General features: G+C 45.7%; 1 long non-coding RNA gene across 1 annotated transcript in view; it reads right to left on the minus strand.

Annotated features, from left to right (window-relative positions):
- Positions 1 to 1,196: 1,196 nt before the first annotated feature.
- Positions 1,197 to 17,255, minus strand: part of LOC132207923 (uncharacterized) — a 38,687-nt gene continuing 22,628 nt past the window's right edge. The window contains exons 2-4 of the long non-coding RNA XR_009444003.1: positions 16,877 to 17,013; positions 8,045 to 8,313; positions 1,197 to 2,719 (exon numbers count right to left, since the gene is read on the minus strand). This is a non-coding gene — a long non-coding RNA (uncharacterized LOC132207923). The remainder of the gene's footprint in view (positions 2,720 to 8,044; positions 8,314 to 16,876; positions 17,014 to 17,255) is intronic.

Consider the following 17,255-nt stretch of genomic DNA (forward strand, 5'->3'; position numbering starts at 1 on the left):
ATAGAGTTTTGCCTGCGTCATAGGGCCGATCAGGGATGGCATAGGGAACTTGTGTGTGGAGCCTGAGGAGGTAGGGGAAGCCCTAAATGAGTTTTTTGCTTCTGTCTTTACGAAAGAAACGAACTTTGTAGTGAATGAAACCTTTGAAGAGCAGGTGTGCATGCTGGAATGGATAGAGATAGACGAAGCTGATGTGCTGAAAATTTTGTCAAACATTAAGATTGACAAGTCGCCAGGCCCGGACCAGATTTGTCCTCGGCTGCTTTGGGAAGCGAGAAATGCAATTGCTTCGCCACTTGCGAAGATCTTTGCATCCTCGCTCTCCACTGGAGTCGTACCTGAGGACTGGAGAGAGGCAAATGTAATTCCTCTCTTCAAGAAAGGAAATAGGGAAATCCCCGGCAATTATAGACCGCTAAGTCTCACGTCTGTCGTCTGCAAGGTGTTAGAAAGGATTCTGAGGGATAAGATTTATGACCATCTGGAAGAGCATGGCTTGATCAAATACAGTCAACACTGCTTTGTGAGGGGTAGGTCATGCCTTACAAACCTTATCGAGTTTTTTGAGGATGTGACTAGAAAGGTTGATGAGGGTCGAGCTGTGGATGTGGTGTATATGGACTTCAGTAAGGCATTTGATAAGGTTCCCCATGGTAGGCTCATTCAGAAGGTCAGGAGGAATGGGATACAGGGGAACTTAGCTGCTTGGATACAGAATTGGCTGGCCAACAGAAGACAGCGAGTGGTAGTAGAAGGAAAATATTCTGCCTGGAAGTCAGTGGTGAGTGGAGTTCCACAGGGCTCTGTCCTTGGGCCTCTACTGTTTGTAATTTTTATTAGTGACTTGGACGAGGGAATTGAAGGATGGGTCAGCAAGTTTGCAGACGACACAAAGGTCGGAGGTGTCGTTGACAGTGTAGAGGGCTGCTGTAGGCTGCAGCGGGACATTGACAGGATGCAGAGATGGGCTGAGAGGTGGCAGATGGAGTTCAACCTGGATAAATGCGAGGTGATGCATTTTGGAAGGTCGAATTTGAAAGCTGAGTACAGGATTAAGGATAGGATTCTTGGCAGCGTGGAGGAACAGAGGGATCTTGGTGTGCAGATACATAGATCCCTTAAAATGGCCACCCAAGTGGACAGGGTTGTTAAGAAAGCATATGGTGTTTTGGCTTTCATTAACAGGGGGATTGAGTTTAAGAGTCGTGAGATCTTGTTGCAGCTCTATAAAACTTTGGTTAGACCGCACTTGGAATACTGCGTCCAGTTCTGGGCGCCCTATTATAGGAAAGATGTAGATGCTTTGGAGAGGGTTCAGAGGAGGTTTACCAGGATGCTGCCTGGACTGGAGGGCTTATCTTATGAAGAGAGGTTGACTGAGCTCGGTCTCTTTTCATTGGAGAAAAGGAGGAGGAGAGGGGACCTAATTGAGGTATACAAGATAATGAGAGGCATAGATAGAGTTGATAGCCAGAGACTATTTCCCAGAGCAGAAATGGCGAGCACGAGGGGTCATAGTTTTAAGCTGGTTGGTGGAAAGTATAGAGGGGATGTCAGAGGCAGGTTCTTTACGCAGAGAGTTGTGAGAGCATGGAATGCGTTGCCAGCAGCAGTTGTGGAAGCAAGGTCAATGGGGTCATTTGAGAGACTGCTGGACATGTATATGGTCACAGAAATTTGAGGGTGCATACATGAGGATCAATGGTCGGCACAACATTGTGGGCTGAAGGGCCTTTTCTGTGCTGTACTGTTCTATGTTCTAACTGTGGGCACTGTAAATCAGCAACAAAAGCAGAAGTTGCTGGAAAAGCTCAGCAGGTCTGGCAGCATCAGTGAAGAGTGAGATCTGAGGAAGGGTCACAGGACGCGAAACATTAACTCTGACATTGTCTATGTCATAGTGAGTTATGTCTATTGCTTCAGCAAAATCCAACCAACTCTGAATGAAAATCAATGCTTAAGGAATATCCAAAACATCCGCTGTCCCCGTTGTGGCTTCCTCCACATTGGGGAAACGATGCAGAGGCTTGGGGACCGCTTTTCAGAACACCTACGCTCAGTTTGCAATAAACAACTGCACCTCCCAGTCACGAACCATTTCAACTCCCCCTCCCATTCCTGACAGGACATGTCCAACCTGGACCTCCTGCAGTGCCATAATGACGCCACCCGAAGGTTGCAGGAACAGCAACTCATATTCTGCTTGGGAACCCTGCAGCCCAATGGTATCAGTGTGGATTTCACAAGCTTCCAAATCTCCTGTCCTGCCACTGCATCCCAAAACCAGCCCAGCTCGTCCCTGCCTCCCAAACCTATTCTTCCTCTCACCCATCCCCCCTCCCACCTCATGCCGCACCCCTATTTCCCCTCATCCCGCTCCCTTGACCTGTCCGGCCTCCCCAGACTGACCTATCCCCTCCCTGCCTCCCTACCCATACTCTCCTCTCCACCTATCTTCTCCTCCATCCATCTTCCATCCGCCTCCCCCTCTCTCCCTATTTATTCCAGAACCCGCACCCCCTCCCCATTTTCTAAAAAAGGTTCTCGGCCCGAAACGTCAGCTTTTGTGCTCCTGAGATGCTGCTTGGCCTGCTGTCTTCATCCAGTTCCACACGGTGTTATCTCGCGTTCTCCAGCATCTGCAGTTCCCATTATCTCTCCAAAACAAAGGCTGCTGTCTTTCAAAACCCAATCTCAGATTTTGCAGATAGTCCTCACCCTGAAAAAATACCAAATATGTATAAACAGGAAAACTGGAGGTGAAACCATTCAAAAAATTTTCATTGGCACAACAAATGTTCCAACTGTAAAAGCAGGTTAAGCACCTGTATATAAGGAAACTTTAAACAGACACTTACAGCCAACAAATGTGAGAAATTTCCATTTCTTGCTGGATTACCAATTTTGCTGTTGGGAAAATAGGCCTAGGCTTAGCAATGTAAATTCAAACAAGATAGCCCCCTCTCAGAACTCAACACTCAGTCGTAGAGTTCTGTTTTCACAGGTTGGCGTATAATAGCATCAAGCACAATACACCAAATCTTCTTTGGTACCTTTTCCTTCCATAAAACTGCTTTTAGTAGATGCGCACAGAAATCATTTTATACACGTTGAACAGTTGGTAAGTTCAAGAGGCCAGTTCCAGCACTTCGACTTGCATCTGCTTCATCATCAAAACAGAACAAAATAAAGACCCACTCTTTGTAAGTCACGTTTTCCATTTTTAGTGACAAGGTGAAGTGCGAGAACTGCTCACTTGATGTTAAAAACTCCTAAGTATGTACCTATATATTTCAATTCTGTGAAATATGTGGAATGAGTTCGAGAGAAGGATTAATTTTCTTGTGCTGGGAGAGAGCTGGGACAGATAAAATAGGTTGAATGGCCTCCTCCCATGCTAAAAATGTCCATAACTGTTCTTGGCCCTGCGAAATTGAAGTGGCCATCCTTTCATTCTGACTGTGAGACGCAGCATGTTACGATAGATGGCATAATGAAGAAATCTTTTGTTATTAATGAATTTTTCAGCACTAGGCATTCTTCCGAAGTCAAATGTTCGATATGTACCTGTTGCACTGACTTGGTTCCAAACAGTTATAATGTGGAGGTGTTGGTGTTGGACTAGGATAGACAAAGTCAGAGCTCACATGACATCAGGTTATAATCTGACAGGTTTATTTGAAATCACACAAGCTTTGGGAGTGCAGTCCCTTCATCAGGTGCGGTCAGGGAGGTAAACACACAGACACACAATTGATAAGCAGACAGATCAAAACATCCTACAACTGGTGTGAGTGGAGTGTCAGATAATAAGTCTTCATCCAGGATGTTTGTTTGTTTGCAGATATTTTGTTGAAGAAACACACAACTTGTAGTTACAGTCAGTGTGGTATCTTATAAATTCTTGCTTTTGAAATAAAGGTTAAAACTCTCAGACAGATTCTGAACACAAGCCTCTAAACTACAAGTCAGAGTCTGACCTGAGATGTCACCTTTTGTACATTCCTGTTGCGCTGCCTGATTATCATGACAACACAGCACTGACATGGACTTTATAAATGCTTTACTTGCCTCTAACACTCTTGGTCACCTGTATAGAGTTATTATCTGACACTCCACTCACGCCAATTCTATGATCTTTTGATCTCTCTGCTGATAAGCTGTGTCTCTCTGTGGACACCTCACGAACTGCACCTGATGAAGGGGCTGCACTCCAAAAGCTTGTGTGATTTCAAATGAACCTGTTGGACTATAAGCTGGTGTCATGTGACTTCTGACTTCAAACACTTATAGAATGTGTTTTCAATTCTACCGTGACTTGACAATAAGTCAACTTCTTAAAATTTATAAAATGAGAATGTCAAGTGAAGTATGTCTAACCTTGAGCGTTTAAAAAAGGAAATATTACAACCACAGTCCAGTCAGACAGTAAAGACAGAAGGAATGATTGAATCGACTGTGTCTGACACCACACAATTAATCCCCCTGATGGAAGAAAGGTTGGCTGCGTTCTCTTTCTTCAGGAACGTCCAGCTAATACCACCTTACTACTGCTTGTTTTATTCATCTGATGTTCCATCTAATTCCTTGCAGTCTTGGTCAAACCTTCATGTAATTTATTCAAATTTTCAATGAAATAAATTTAACTTTATATTCCACAATTTTAACATCTCCTTTTAAGGTTTGAACAGTTCAGTTCGTACAGTGCACATCTTGTGTTATTAACTGGAGAACATGGTGGAAAAATCAAGATATATTGACAAGTCAACAAATGGCTAACTTCTGTTTCCTTGTCAGTAATGCCTTTTGAACAGAACATTAAGTTGCGCAACTATGTAGAGATAACAATTTAAAACTGGGAAGACCACTTTGTGGTCCCCACACCAATCTCTATTCACTACCTACTGATTGCATTACTCCGCCTTGGCAACAATGTAATATTACGCTTGTCTCAGCACAACCTTGGCATCTTGTTTATCCCATGATGAACGTCCGACCACACATTCATGCAATCCCTAAAGCTGTCTCTTTACATCTTTTCAATCCTGCCTACCTGTCTCTTGTCTTGGCTCATTAGCAGTGAAACCTTCATCTGGAACTACTTCACTTCTGGACCTGACAATTCCAATGCATTCCCTGTTGGAGTCCCACATTTGCCCATTGAAAACTTGACGTCGTCTCAAACTCCACTGCCCGAGTCTCACCTTGAACCAAATCCTCTTCTCTGTACTTTCTACCTGACTGATACGATTAACAGTAATTTTATTAAATTCTCATTTTTGTTTACAAATCGTTCCTTGGCTACGCCTATCGCTATTTTCGTAATCTCCACCAGTCCAACTATACTTCAGGATATCTGCACTCGTCTAATTATGTCCTCTTGCCCACTCTTGATTTTAAACGGCCCACTACTAGTTGCCAAACATTTAATTGTGTCGGCTTCAAACCCAAGAAGAGACTTCCTACACCTTCAGCGAGCAAACTCACATCCCGAACCTCAACCCGAGCAACAAATCTTCTCAAAACTCGCTAACTTCCTACACCTCTTAGCCTCTGTACGTTTTCTCTTTTAAGGCACTTTTTAAAACAATCCTCTTTCATCAAGCTCTTGACCGTCAGAACTAACAACTTAATAAGGCTCAGTTGTATTCTGGGATTGTGAAGACTCCTTTCAGACGCCTTCAAAGTTTCCCTCCATTAAAGAGATTTTATAAGTGGTTCAAGTCATTGCCAAGCAGAGGGGGACGAATTGGGGAGTTACTTCAAAGAGCTATGATATGCCAAACGACCTCCTTCCACACTGGCCAACTCTGATTCTACAAAAACAAAAATGATTTTCAGACTTGGGAAGATCCCTCAAAAATGTCACAAGTAACCAGCTTATGGGCAGAGTCGAGCTGCTGAGATGATAGACCAGGATTTAGGGGTACCAGGAGTGATAATATGCTGAACACAATCAAATTTTGAGGTTGTAGAATGATGTGGTCTTCATCATTTTTGACACTTGGACCATTTTCCTTCCTTTCCACAGAACAAGTCAAATAGCGGCAGCACAATGTTGCATGGCTGCTCAAGCCTGCTCCACCGTCGATGATGATTGTGGCTGGTCTTCCACATCAATTAAACTTTTGCTCATATCTCATCCTCTTCTCAAAACATTGATCTATTCACGTGTAGTATCCCTCTCGCTACCTTCATGAGAATTCATTCCAATCACTGAACTCCTAACGCTGACCCACCCCAGGTCAAAAAATTCATAGAACATAGAACAGTCCAGCACAGAACAGGCCCTTCAGCCCACAATGTTGTGCCGACCATTGATCCTCATGTATGCACCCTCAAATTTCTGTGACCATATACATGTCCAGCAGTCTCTTAAATGACCCCAATGACCTTGCTTCCACAACTGCTGCTGGCAACGCATTCCATGCTCCCACAACTCTCTGCGTAAAGAATCTGCCTCTGACATCCCCTCTATACTTTCCACCAACCAGCTTAAAACTATGACCCCTCGTGCTAGCCATTTCTGCCCTGGGAAATAGTCTCTGGCTATCAACTCTATCTATGCCTCTCATTATCTTGTATACCTCAATTAGGTCCCCTCTCCTCCTCCTTTTCTCCAATGAAAAGAGACCGAGCTCAGTCAACCTCTCTTCATAAGATAAGCCCTCCAGTCCAGGCAGCATCCTGGTAAACCTCCTCTGAACCCTCTCCAAAGCATCCACATCTTTCCTATAATAGGGCGCCCAGAACTGGACGCAGTATTCCAAGTGCGGTCTAACCAAAGTTTTATAGAGCTGCAACAAGATCTCACGACTCTTAAACTCAATCCCTCTGTTAATGAAAGCCAAAACACCATATGCTTTCTTAACAACCCTGTCCACTTGGGTGGCCATTTTAAGGGATCTATGTATCTGCACACCAAGATCCCTCTGTTCCTCCACGCTGCCAAGAATCCTATCCTTAATCCTGTACTCAGCTTTCAAATTCGACCTTCCAAAATGCATCACCTCGCATTTATCCAGGTTGAACTCCATCTGCCACCTCTCAGCCCATCTCTGCATCCTGTCAATGTCCCGCTGCAGCCTACAACAGCCCTCTACACTGTCAATGACACCTCCGACCTTTGTGTCGTCTGCAAACTTGCTGACCCATCCTTCAATCCCCTCATCCAAGTCATTAATAAAAATTACAAACAGTAGAGGCCCAAGGACAGAGCCCTATGGAACTCCACTCACCACTGACTTCCAGGCAGAATATTTTCCTTCGAATACCACTCGCTGTCTTCTGTTGGCCAGCCAATTCTGTATCCAAGCAGCTAAGTTCCCCTGTATCCCATTCCTCCTGACCTTCTGAATGAGCCTACCATGGGGAACCTTATCAAATGCCTGACTGAAGTCCATATACACCACATCCACAGCTCGACCCTCATCAACCTTTCTAGTCACATCCTCAAAAAACTCGATAAGGTTTGTAACCTTAATAAGGAACTGATCTCGCCTGTATGGCTGAGCTGGCTTTTAAAAAGTTTGCCAGTGAGAGAGTCCCAGTGAGAAACATTCATTAAAAAAAATAATTGCATGGATTGCTCTCCAATCCTAAACTCTATTCAAATTCAGTTGGTTTGTGATGCAGAGTGATGCCCTGCAGAGAGGGCTCAATTGCCACACCAGTGAGCTTACCACAAAGGGTCTTCGCCTCAACCGCTCTACTTGACTGAGGCATGGTGATCTTCAGGTTAAATCATAACCAGTTGTCTCTCTCTAAGGAGTCGCCAAATGGCGTGCTAAGACTTTACCTTTAACCCTGATAACATGGCAACAAGCAGATAACTCAGCTGATGTCACTGACTAATAGAATCCTCAATTATACTGATATTCATGTTGTGATATCATCAGAAGGCATGCTCAACTAAGTTTTAATTTGCAAATTCAGTGAACAACCATTCAATCAATATTACTGAAGTACTCATATTACTGATCGTCTCGATACAACATTCTGGTTACATCTGTTCATAAGTGAAGTGTAATGTAATTGCACTTACTGTGGTTTTATCAATGTGATCCTGCAATGAGTCAATAAGCAGGTCACCCACAGGTTGCCAATCAGTGTGGACCCCCTCAGCTGTTATCACATGAGCCTCAAGATCATCCAGAGCTTTCTGCAGTTCTTAAAGTTTCTCCAACGCCTTTTCCACCTGTTTCTGCCAGTTGCTCGCACGGGTTTTCAATTGCTCCCAATTTTCCTTCACTTCTGTTGACTGTTTGCGGACAGCTTTGGCAATTCTCTGGGCTCTCTCTTCCGGGGTAGGTTCTGGAAATATGAAGTGCAAATAATTTATCAACTGTTCATGATTTTGATCGATAGATTTTCTTTCTAAACCCCTTTCCTTTCAAAGGTCTCTCTGGACTTTCTCCTGAAATTGGGATATATAAGACTGAAGCACATCAATGATAAATTCTGTAATTAGCTAGCAGATCGTGGAGCCATGAACAGAGAATCACAGACAACCAATACAAAGCCAAATAAAATTCCGCAGATATTTGAAATTTGTCACTACCAAGGAAGCTTGAAAAAAGGAAAAGGATTAGTGACTAAATGGGTACAATTCTCAACAAAAGATTTGAAAAATCCTTTCAGTGTATCTTTCGTAGCTATGAGACAAACATCCAACACAAACCAACTTTCATCTTTCAGGACTGGCAAGTTAGAATGATAAACCCAAAGTCTACCCTGCATAGTTCTCTCTCGAACTCACTTAATGAGGTTGTTAAGATATGTAGAGATAACAAAGTGTGCAGCTGGATGAACACAGCAGGCCAAGCAGCATCTGAGGAGCACAAAAGCTGACATGTTGGGCCGAGACCTTTCATCAGAAAAGGGGGAGGGGGAGAGAGTTCTGAAAGAAATAGTGAGAGAGGGGGAGGCGGATCAAAGATGGATAGAGGAGAAGATAGGTGGAGAGGAGACAGACAAGTTAAAGAGGTGGGGATGGAGCCAGCAGAGGTGAATGTCGGTGGGGAGGGAGGGAGGGGAGAGGTCAGTCCGGGGAGGACGAACAGGTCTCCGGGGCGGGAAGAGGTTAGGAGGCAGGAAATGGGGGTGGGGTTTGAGGTGGCAGGATGGGATAGGTGGGCTGGTTTTGGGATGCGGGAGGGGGAGGGGTGATTTTGAAGCTTGTGAAGTCCACATTGATACCATGGAGTGCAGGGTTCCCAAGCGCAATATGAGGTGCTGCTCCTGCAACCTTCAGGTGGCATCGTTGTGGCACTGCAGGAGGCCCAGGATGGACATGTTACCTGAGGATTGGTAGGGAGAGTCGAAACAGTTCACGACTGGGAGGTGCAGTTCTTTCGTGCAAACTGAGCACAGGTGAAGCGGTCCCCAAACCTCTGTTTGGTTTCCCCGATGTAGAGAAGGCCACAATGGCAACAGTGGATACAGTCTACCACATTAGCAGATGTGCAGGTAAACATCTGTTTGATGAGGAAATTCTTCCTGGGGCCTGGGATGGGGGGGAGGTATCGGGACCAGTGAATTTTCAACGTTGTGATGACAACATTTATGGATATGCAGGGAAAAGTGCTGGGTGCCGGGAGTGCTAGAGGGGAGTGTGGAGCGGATAAGGGGGTCACCTAAGGGTGGTGGGAAAAACGTCTTTGGTGGTGGGGTCGGATTGCGGATGGCAGAAGGGTCGGAGGACGACGCATTGAATCCAGATGTTGGTGGGGTGGTACGTGAGGGCGACGAGGACACTGTTTTGGTAGTTATTATGGGGTGCGGGTGAGAGGGATGAGTTGTGGGAAACGCGGGTGACACGGTCGAGGGTGTTTTTGACCACTGAGGAGGGGGAAGTTCCGGTCCTTGAACAACCCTCAACAGTTTCTCTTTCAATTCCTCCCACTTCCTACAGACAAAGAGGGTGGCCAGGGTAGCCAAATGGGCCCAAGCTATGCCTGCCTCTTTGTAGGTTACATGGAACGCTCCCTCTTCCGTACCTACACTGGCCCTCAACCCCACCTCTTCCTCCGTTACACTGATGACTGTATCGGCACCGCCTCGTGTTCCCACAAGGGGCTCTAACAGTTCATCCACTTCACCAACACCTTCCTCCCCAACTTGAAGTTAACCTGGACAATCTCTGATACCTCTCTCTCCTACCTGGACCACTCTATTTCCAACCACTGAGAAACAAATATCCATTTCAACTCCACCAATTCCCACAGCTACCAAGATTACACCTCCTCCCACCATATTCCTGCAACAATTCATCCCCTATTCCCCATTCCTTTGCCTCTGCATCTGCACTCCCAGGATGAGGTATTCTATTCCCGTATATCTCAGATGTCCTCATTTTTCAAGGACCACAACTTGCCCCGCTCTGTGGTTGATAACGCCCTCGACCGTGTCTCCAGCATTTCCTGCAACAAATCCCTCTCACCCCACCCCGCAACAACAACCAAAACAAAGTCTCCCTCGTCCTGACGTACCACCCCACCAACCTCCGGATACAACGCATCATCCTTCGAAACTTGCAGATTCTCTGGGAGGCTACGGAGGAGGTGGCGGAGCCTTGGGCCTTGATCTTTGAATCCTCATTGTCTACAGGTCTAGTACCAGAAGGCTGGAGGGTTGCAAATGTTGTGCCCTTGTTCAAAGAGGGCAGTAGAGATGACCCAGGTAATTATAAACCCAGTGAGCCTTCCGTCTGTTGCAGGAAAAGTTTTGGAAAGGATTATAAGAGATAGGATTTATAATCATCGAGCAAGCACCAATTTGATGGGAGATAGTCGACATGGATTTGTCAAGGGCAGGTCGTGTCTCACAAGCCTCATTGAGTAATTTTGGAAGGTGACCAAGCACGTGGATGAGGGTCGGGCAGTTGACGTGGTGGACATGGACTTCAGTAAAGCCTTCGATCGGGTTCCACATGGTAGGCTATTGGAGAAAACATGGAGACATGGGATTGGGGGAGATTTAGCAGGTTGGATTAGAAACTGGCTTTGGCTAAGGAGGCAACCAGTGGTGGTTGATAGAAAATATTCAGCCTGGAGTCTGGTTACTACTGGTTTGTCTCAAGGATCTGTTTTGGGACCACTGCTGTTTGTCATTTTAATAAATGACTTGGACGGAGGCATTGGTAGATCGGTTAGTAAGTTTGCAGATGACACTCAAGTCGGTGGAGTGGTGGACAATGTGGAAGAATGTTGCAGGTGACAGGTAGACTTGGATGAACTGCAGAATTGGGCGGAAAGGTGGCAGATGGAGTTCAATGCGGATAAATGTGAGGTGATTCACTTTGGGATGAATAATAGGAAGGCAGAATATTGGGTCAATGGAAAGATTCTTGGTGGTGTTGCTGTGCAGAGGGTGTCCATCTATGTCGATCCCTGAAAATTGCCATCCAGGTTGATAGTGCTGTGAAGGCGGCTTCCGGTGTTTTAGGTTTTATTGGCAGTGGGATTGAGATCCAGAGCAACTGTCCAAAAAACTGGTGCGGTCTCATTTGGAATATTGCGTACAGTTCTGGTCGCCCCATTACAGGAAGGATGTGGAAGCATTGGAAAAGGTGCAGAGGAGATGTTGCCTGGTCCGGAGTGAAGGTCTTCTGAAGAAAGGCTGAGGGACTTGGGTCTGTACTCATTGGAGAGAAGGTGGTTCAGAGGGGATTTAATAGAGACATACAAGATGATCAGTGGATGAGACAGGGTGGACAGTGTGGGTCTTTTTCCGAGGATGATGACGTCAGCTTGTATGAGGGGGCACAGCTAAACAGTGAGGGATAATAGATTTGAGATAGATATCAGAGGCAGGTTCTTTACTCAGAGAGTGGTAAGGATGTGGAACCCCCTGCCTGCCAATGCAGTTAGCTCAGCCACATTAGGGGCATTTCAACAGTCCGCGGATAAGCATATGGATGATAATGGGATCGTGTAGGGGGATGGGCTTAGATTAGTTCACTGGTCCATCCACATCATCGCAATGAGCAAAAAAGCACACCGTTGTCTCTACTTCACAGGAGGCAAAGGCAATTGCATGTGCCCACAAGGGCAACTTTCATTGATGTACCACAGAAAGCATCCTATCTGGATGCATATCACAGCACGGTTCCTCTAGCAAAACAATCCCTAATTATTATGGCTCCTGCCTTTCTTCTTCCAGGCAGAATTGGTTCTGCTTTGTCATAACTAATTTGGGAGAAAATCCACACTCAGTCTAAGTTAATTCTTCCAACAATTCAGATACCATGGAATACTGAGCAATGAGTTGGTGTGTGAGAAAAAGAGAGAGAGAGAGAGAGAGAGAGAGGGAGAGGGAGAGGGAAAGAGAGAGAGAAAGCCAGAGAGGTTGGGGGGTGGGGGAGGGAGAGAGAGCGCGCGAGAGAGAGAGCGCGCGAGAGAGAGAGACAGCGCGAGAGAGAGAGACAGCGCGAGAGAGAGAGACAGCGCGAGAGAGAGAGACAGCGCGAGAGAGACAGCGCGAGAGAGAGAGACAGCGCGAGAGAGACAGCGCGAGAGAGAGAGACAGCGCGAGAGAGAGAGACAGCGCGAGAGAGAGAGACAGCGCGAGAGAGAGAGACAGCGCGAGAGAGAGAGACAGCGCGAGAGAGAGAGCGAGAGACAGAGAGAGAGCGAGCGAGACAGAGAGATGGGCGATGAGGGAGAGACAGACAGACAGAATAGGTGACAGAATGTGAGTGTGTGAGCGCCTGCATCAGACACTGAGAGAGATGTTGCTGAGGTGGAGATAGTTGAGAGTGTCGATCACCAACAATCTCTCCTGGTCCACCCAGATCGTCGCAATGGGCAAAAAAGCACACCAAATGTCTCTATTTCCCCAGCAGGCGAAGGTAATTTGGAGTGTCCGCAAGGTCAACTTTCATTCATGTACCAGAGAAAGCATCCTATCTGGATGCATGTCACAGCATGGTTTGGCAACAGCTCTTCCGAAGACCACAAGAAACTGCAGAGTCATGAACACAGCATAGTCCATCATGCAAACCAGCCTTCCATTCGTTGATTCCACCTCTACTTCCCGCTGCCTCGGGAAAGAAACTGACATAATCAAAGGCCCTTCTCACCCGCCAATTACACTCTCTTCTCCCTTTTTCTGAAGGGAAGATGTAAAAAAAGTTTGTATACATGCGTGAAAAGATTCAAGAACAGCTTCTTCACCGCTGTTATTGGACATCTGAATAGGACACTGAAAAGCTTAAATCTAATTTTGATCTTGCTCTCTGTGCATCTTCTCTGTAGCTGTCACTATGTTCCGTTTCACTAATGCGCCTTGTTTGATATCACCTGTCTATACTGCATGCAGAAGAAAACTTTTCACTGTACCTGGGCACATGTGACAATGATGACTCAAATCAAGATAATAACACGTGAGGCTGGATGAACACAGCAGGCCAAGCAGCATCTCAGGAGCACAAAAGCTGACGTTTCGGGCCAAGACCCTTCATCAGAGATGCTGCTTGGCCTGCTGTGTTCATCCAGCCTCACATATTATTATCTTGGATTCTCCAGCATCTGCAGCTCCCATTATCTCTGACTCAAATCAAATTGACTGTGTGCAAGAGAGAGGTGAGCATATGATTGTGCTCAAGAGTGCAAAGGCAGTGCATGAAAGTGTGTGTGTGCGCATGACAGAATGTGTGTGCCAGTGACTGTGCTTGAGAGTGTGTGAAAGGGAGTTAGCACAAGAAGGGAGTGTTACAGCATGCATGAGGGAGTGAGTGTGTCTGTAAGTGTGAGTGAGCTTGACAGCAAGTGAATTTGCAAACCTTAGTGTGTGAGGGAGAGATTTGTGGTAGTATGTGTGTACTTGAGAGTGAGAGCATTGGCAAAAGATCCTGCGACAGTGCATGCAACTGTGCCACAGATTGTGTGCAAGACCGTGTACGACTGTGTGACGGTATGGAGTATGAATGAGTGAGAATGTGACAGAGTGTGTTCGTGAGAGACTGTGTTCCTGACTTTTTTGTGTGTGTGTGTAGTGTGTTTGTGCATGAGGGACAGAATATGCATGTGCAACATAGTGTGACTGTGAACCTCTGTTGGTGCCTGTGAGTGAAGTGATGGGGGAGAACAGGGAGAGGAGAGATAAAGACAGAGAGAGAGAGAGACAGAGAGAGAGTGACAGAGAGAGAGAGAGAGAGAGAGAGAGAGAGAGAGAGAGAGAGAGAGAGAGAGAGAGAGAGAGAGAGAGAGAGAGAGCGCATGAGAGAGAGAGAGAGAGAGAGAGTGCATGAGAGAGAGAGAGAGATGAGATGAGGAATTAGAAATGATGGGTGGTCAATACCTGGAGGAAAAAAAGAACAGTGTGTGAGTGTTAAGAGAAGCCGCTGGATGTAACATGGAGGCTATTTTTTTTTTATTGTACTAAATGAAAAGCAAGTGTCACCTCTCAGTGTTAGGGAACAGGAGATGTGCATTAGAGAAGGAGATATCGTCAGCCTTGTCAGAGACAGCAGACAAGTTGCAAATGCATAGAAACTGACATTAAAGCTTTCTTATCAATGTGTAAAGAGGTGAGACAAATATGACGAGTCAATATTGTACCTTTGCGCTCAGGAAAATCATGGAATCATGAATCAGAGAACCCTTACAGTGTGGAAACAGGTCGGTCAGCCCAACATGTCCACACTGCCCCTCACAGCATCCCACCCAGACCCATCCACCTATAACTCACCTAACCTACACATCACTGAACACCTTGGGAAATTTAGCATGGCCAATCCACCGACCTTGCACATCTTTTGACTGTGGGGGCAAACTCGAGCACCCGGAGAAAACCCATGCAGGCACATGGAGAATGTGCAAACTCCACACAGAAAGTCACCAAAGGGTGGAATTGAGACAGTGGTGTTAACCAGAGCCACTGTGCTCTATATTATGTGAATTCAGCTGCAAGCATTTTTTTTTTAAAGAAGGGAAACTTAACATCGTCACAGGATTAGAGTGCTTTCAATTTTCTATCAGCTTGGAAAACTTTATCCATATCTGCTTTCACAAGGGCAAGGTGATGGCAATGGTGTGAGACCGGTTAGTATGCAGCAGCTCGCCGTGCAAAACATTAACGGCACTTTCATTGCTTTTTTCCTAGGGGCATAACAGAAAGACAAGAACATGAAAAAATCCTGAAATCTTTCTCCAATTTCAATCTCAAAGGGACCATCCGTTCCTCAAAAGTCATAACCAAACTGAACATGGGCCTCCTGCAGTGCCACAAATGATGCCACCCCAAAGTTGCAGGAACAGCAACTCATATTCCGCTTGGGAACCCTGCAGCACAATGGACATGGCTGACAGCTCTGTCAACCACGAATGCAAGGAATGCTCAGTTGAGGAAGAATGCAGACATTTCGGAATCCCTCCAGCAGAAGATGATATCATTAGAACAAATGGATCTGTCTGGACAGTCCTGTTTGTAGATTTTGGGAAGTAAGACTCTATTGTTTGTCATCAAGGATATGGTTGAGTGATCATATTCAGACTGAAGAGACCAAGAATGTGAGGCTGGAGAATGGGTGCAGAACCACGCCTCTCGGAATTCCTGTACGTGTCTATGCTTGGCTTGGGCTACTATGGTTACCTTGTCGCAGTGTCCTCTGAGAGGCGTGATTCTCCATCCATAATGCAACCAACAAACAGATACAATTGGACCCCCACACACAAACCCATACAGATCAAAACCGGAAATGACAGTACTCATGGTAACAGACTGGACAGTGTCAATTCCAGACAGAGTAGAATAACATCGTTTCATTGGAGGCTGTCCCGATGATGTCACCGATCATGGTGACGAAACGTCTGAATGAGAAGAAGCCAGCTCGGCAAGCAAGTTCACAACCTCAATCAGAGAACTGGCTGTTTTGAACTACCTTGTTCAAGAGTTTCAGTTTTGATTTTGAATGTTAAATCTCTCCCACATAGGGATGGAGGATTACTGTTAACAGCTGCATTCCAACTAATTCATATCGAATCATTATTGTTTTGACCAGTCTTCGGGTCAGGCTCCCTCGGTGACTGAGTCTCCCAAATTGTTAAGTTCCCTCGTGAAAGACTCCCCTTCTTTACACACCCAACTAGATCCACCTCAGTTGGTATCAATTAAGCTGATTAAAAAGGATCTTTGTCTAGTGGATACCTTCCTATGTTTCAGAAGGAGTCAAGGTAACTCAGGGTGACACGGTGACTCAGTAGTTAGTAATGCTACCTCACAGCACCAGGGACCTGAGTTCCATTCCAGCCTCGGATGACTGTCTGTGTGGAGTTTGCACATTCTCCCCTTGTCTGTGTGGGTTTCTGCTGGGTGCTCTGGTTTCCTCCCACAGTCCAGAGATGTGCAGGTTAGGTGGATTGCCAATGCTGAATTACCCACAGTGCCCACGGATGTCTAGGTTAGGTACATTAGCCATGGGAAATGCAGGCTGACAGGGATAGAGTAGGGGAATGGGGATGGGTCTAGGTGGGATGCTCTTTGGAGGGTTGCTGTGGGCTTGTTGAACTGAGTGGCCTGTTTCCACACTGGGCATTCTATAAAACTAGCTTCTCCTGAACTCCTGAGAGAGTGAGTTTATCAATTGCTAAATGCAAGAAGTCATAAGGCACCACAAATATGCACAAGTTAGAAACAAGAAATCAGCTCAAAAACCATAAAAGGTAAGAGGGATACGGATACTTCAGCCTTTGGATTGTTTGTGAAGAATAGAAAGTGGGATGTTTTGGCCACTAAATTGGGCGATCCCCGTGATGTTGATCTGAATTCAGCAGTTAATTTTGAGATTCTTGTTGAAATTCTTTTGACCTTGTTTCCCTTTTGACATTGCCCAGGTTTGCAGAGCTCAGAGCAAGAGATTTTCTTTTCTTCTTACCTGCAGCATAGGGCGAGGAAACAGCTGTCCCAGAGCCGTGACCTCCGCAACTCCTGAGACCACACGAGCACGTTCGCCCAGGAATACACACGGACTGATATGAAAGAACTATCGGGATAACAACACTCAGCGTGGTCCTGGAAAAGACAGCATGTACAAACAGAAAACAGCTGTAAATAGTGTCAAGAGGTGAAATCAAGTGATAAAGCTAAATTCATGGCTCTTTGCTTGCGTGCTCATTGTATTCAGAACAAAATCAACAAATTAAAGCACATTTCTAGGTTGACGGGCATGATTTTATAGCTATTACAAAGACATGGTTACAAGGAGATCAACACTGGAGGTAAGTGCGCAGGGCTATACGGCATTCCAAAAAGAC

This window comes from Stegostoma tigrinum, unplaced genomic scaffold (assembly GCF_030684315.1).
Source record: "Stegostoma tigrinum isolate sSteTig4 unplaced genomic scaffold, sSteTig4.hap1 scaffold_208, whole genome shotgun sequence".
Taxonomy (NCBI): domain Eukaryota; kingdom Metazoa; phylum Chordata; class Chondrichthyes; order Orectolobiformes; family Stegostomatidae; genus Stegostoma; species Stegostoma tigrinum.